Genomic DNA, 4510 nt, shown 5'->3' on the forward strand with positions numbered 1-4510 from the left:
CACTGGGCAGAGCATGTTTGGACCCTGCTCACCATCTGTAACGGGGAGCACCAATAGGGAGATCACCTGAGCTCTGAATGGAGTTGAGAGCACCTTAGGAACATAACCATGTCTCGGTTTTAGGACGACCTTACAGTCATTAGGCCCAAACTCAAGACATGAGGCGCTGATCGACAGCGCCTGCAAGTCGCCCACTCACTTAACCGACTCCAAAGCCAGGAGGAGGGCCGTTTTAAGCGATGAGGGCCGTAAATCGGCCGAGTTGAGCGGCTCAAAGGGGGGCCCTTTTAGGACCCGCAGGATTATAGACAAGTCCCAAGACGGCACAATCTGACAATCTACACCCTTCAGGAACTTAACGATCAGGTCGTTCCTGCCAATTGAAAGGCCAGCTTCGAGAGAATGATTCGCTGCGACAGCTGCCACATATACTTTGAGCATGGAGGGGGAGCGCCCCTTATCTAGCAGCTCTTGCAAAAAGGTCAGCACATAGGACACGTCGCATGATATCGGGTCCAAACCCCTTGCAGAACACCAGATAAGGAAGACTGACCGTTTTTGACTGTAAAGCCGTCTTGTAGACAGCGCTCTTGCCTCCAAAATGGTATTGCTCACTCTCGCTGGGAGCTGATTAAGCTCCCGTCGAGGCACCATACATGAACGCTCCACAGCTCCGACCGGGGATGCCAAATCATGCCTTTCGCCTGTGAGAGAAGGTTCCTCCTCAGCGGAATGGGCCACGGGGCTGCTGCTGAGAGCTGCACTAGCTCCGGGAACCAAGCCTGGTTCCTCCAGAGCGGGGCCACTAGGAGGAGAGAGCACTTGGTCTCCCTGACCCGCCTGATGACCTGAGGAATCAGGGCGATCGGGGGAAAAGCATATAGGCGAGTCGTGGGCCAGAGCATCTCGCTGTATCGAAAAATATGTTGGGCAGTGAGAGTTGTCTTCTGAGGCAAAGAGGTCGACCTCTGCCCTCCCGAAGACTGACCAGATCTCTTGAACCGTTTGAGGGTGTAGTGCCCATTTGCCCGGGGCTACCTTGCCTCTGGACAGCATGTCTGCGCCAAGGTTTAATCTGCCCTGCACATGAACCGCCCTTAGCGAGAGGCGACGAGCCATCCTGCAAAGAGTGTACGACCTGAGACCGCCTAGGTGATTGATATAAGCCACCACCGTCATGCTGTCCAACCGGACCAAGACGTAATGCCCTTTCAAGGCTTGGAAGGAAGGTTTTCAGGGCTTAGAAAACTGCCAACATTTCAAGGCAGTTGATATGCAGGCGTTGCTCCAGGGCTGACCAAGAGCCGAACGCCGGATTGCCCTCCAGCAGGGCGCCCCAACCTGAGTTGGAAGCGTCCGTTGTGACTACCTTCCTTCTGGAGGTAATGCCTAACCTCATTCCTGTTTGGAACAGGTGAGAGGTCGTCCAGGGGGCCACAGCCTTGACACAGCGGTGGTCTACCCTGACAGGAAGCTGCCCCGGGCGCCCAGGCGTGGGTCTAAAATCGTTCCCAGAAAGACCACTCGCAGCCTGGGTAACAACTGACTCTTGTGCGGGTTGATGATCAACCCAAGGCACTCCAAGTGGCTGAGTAACAGCTCTCTGTGAGCAGCTAACTCCCGTTCTGTCCTGGCTAGAACCAGCCAATCGTCAAGGTAGTTTAGAACACGGATTACCATCTGTCTCAGAGGGGAAAGAGCCGCGTCTACGCACTTCGTGAAAGTACGTGGGGCCAGAGACAGTCCAAACGGAAGGACTGTGTACTGATAGGCCACTCCCTCGAACGAGAATCTCAAGAACGGTCTGTGATGGGGGGCTATGTGAATGTGAAAGTATGCATCTTTCAGATCCACAGTCAAAAACCAGTCCTCGGGGCAAATGTGCGCGAGGATCTGTTTTATAGTTAACATCTTGAACGACCGCCACATGGGACGAGGAAGTAGCGGCTGAAAAAGCCTGACTCGCTGTTTGCTGGGGGCACTATTTCCACAGCGCCTTTTGCAAGCAGCGTATGCACCTCCTGTCGGAGAACGGCTTCGTTGTCTGGAACAGAAGTTTGGATGACGCCTCTGAAGCGAGGTGGCCTGCGAGCGAATTGGAGCGAGTAACCTCGTCGAATTGTTTTTAAAACCCAACCCGATCTCCCACCTGGAGAACCGCCATTGTTTGCAGCTCCGAACCGGCCTGGCCGGCCTGAGCCCTGTTGGCGAGCGCAGAGGTGGTCCTGCAGGGCTTAGAGGGATGCGCTGCATGGGCCTTCAATGCGAGGGCAGATGGCGGGCACAGATGAGCAGCAACCGCTTCCTCCAGAGGGGGGAGCTTGCTGTATCCCTTGTCGTCAGCGCCATCAACGGTGGTGAGAGCTGCTGCTGTAGAGGGATTCACCCGGGCCGAGTAGGGGGTGCGCCACGTCTTGGTGAGCTCGTCATGAACTGCAGGCAAGAACGGGGCGTGGCGTTGGCGAGAGGATTGTTGACGGGTTCCCGGCAGGTACCACTTGTCCAACAGGCCGTGGGCGGGCTCTTCCGGAGCTGACCACTCGAGGCCCAGATCCTCCACCGCCTTCGACAGGACGCGGATGAGTTCGGCATCCGGCTTCGGCCTCGGAGCTTGAGGGGGGGAGGGACTTCGGGCTCATGATCCTCGTCGCTGAAGGAGAATGGTCTGTTGAATGGCGCTGCAAGCCGACTTATATACACGTCAGCTCCGCCCTTTCTGGTTGGCTAAAGCGTCATTGGTTTGTGCAGCTACACAAATGTGAACAAATCAGGCTTCAGTACAGAGTAAAACAGGAGTTTTCCCCATACACAACGTGAAGTGAACGTTCGAAAGGGAACTGTAAAATTGTGAAATATTATAAGACTTTCAAACAGCTGTTTTCTATGTGAATATCTGTTAAACTGTAATTTATTACTGTAAATTACAACTGTAATTTAATAAATGCAGCCTTGATGAGCAGAAGAAACTTATTTTAAAAAAAAAAACATTAAAAATCTTACCGATCCCAAACTTTTGAACAGCAGTGCACATTTACTGGAGATGCAAAATATGTCAATATATGAAGTGATGAAAAGTGAATTTCTGCATAAAACAAATTTCTGCCAATGGGCTTTTTCAGGAAACAAGACTTCTTATCTTGCTTTTCAACTAAATGTATCTTGATTTAAGAATGTTTAGGCATTATTCGCACTGGAAAACAAGACGAATATACTAATAAGTGCAAATGGAGGTTGATTCACAGTTGGTTTCACTAACAGAATCATTTATGTTCTTGATTCTGATTGGCTGAGGGATGATTTAAAGTCTTTTAATGCGGATCTTCAGCATAGAGTTATTTCAGTTTATTTCAGCTGTTTCAAAGAGCCTCAAATAGACTCTGCAGCAAAAGAACCAGAAAATAAAGTCATTGACCAAGCAAATAAATACGCAGGATAAAAATCACTCTCATTCAATCGTCTTTTTATTATTTATCCAGTGAATTATGTTCTTAATAGAAAAAAAATGTTTTATTGTTTTCTCAAGCTGCAACCTCCCGCTCTCTCGTGAAGCCAACAAGGAAGTGACTTAAACTGTAATTCATCAACTGGCCGCTAGAGGCTGGCTGCAAAAGGCAGCCAGCTCCCGCCTCTTTGCCCATCTTCGATTTTCCGGGAGTGACGTGCGGTGACGTGCTGCCAAGATGGCGACGGCCGCCTCTGCCCACTTTTGAGCTTCAAAAACGCTCTTCGGAAATCTACGGGTGACGTCACGGACACTACGTCCATGTTTTTATACAGTCTATGAGCGCGACGCACTCGGCCGGTAAACTCCTCAAACTCTCATTAAACTCTAGAAACTGAGTTTTTAAACTGCAGGAGCGTGTGAAGATCTTCAGAGAGTCACGGATTAATTCTCTCCAGTCTGCGAGATTAATCTGAAACGCTTCTGACAGAGAAATAACGTTACAGTGTTTTATTCCGTTAAGATTTAATGAACATATGAACAGAATACTCCACTCATGACGATCACTCGGTGTCAGATTTCATTATTATATATAATTTCAGCATAAAAATGACATTTAATTTGTCTGCTACTGTTGCCATGGAAACCGAGGGTTTATTTTAACTTGGGTGTTTTTTTGTTGTTTTTTTTGCCGGATATAATGAAAATCAAAATAAGTGATATGATGTAACGATTTAATAAATATATCTTGTTTGTCGAGCTATGTGTGTTATTCATCTATGTTGTTGATATTTTCTTTGCTTAATTCGAAGTATGTGGAAAAATGTCATTAATAGAAATAATAAATATAATTATATATATATATCAAACGATTAATCGTGAGTAATCACATTAAAAATAGTTTTTTTGTTTACTTAATATATGAGTGTGTACTGTGTATATGTATTATTGGGTGGTTGTTCTGCACGCCTAATAAACAAACTCCAGCTGGTCCAAAATGCAGCAGCTAGAGTTCTTACTAGAACCAGGAAGTATGACCATATTAGCCTATTATCTTGCTCATTACTT

The sequence above is a fragment of the Sinocyclocheilus rhinocerous genome, unplaced genomic scaffold (genome assembly GCF_001515625.1).
Source record: "Sinocyclocheilus rhinocerous isolate Xijiao unplaced genomic scaffold, SAMN03320098_v1.1 scaffold404, whole genome shotgun sequence".
Classification (NCBI taxonomy): Eukaryota; Metazoa; Chordata; class Actinopteri; order Cypriniformes; family Cyprinidae; genus Sinocyclocheilus; species Sinocyclocheilus rhinocerous.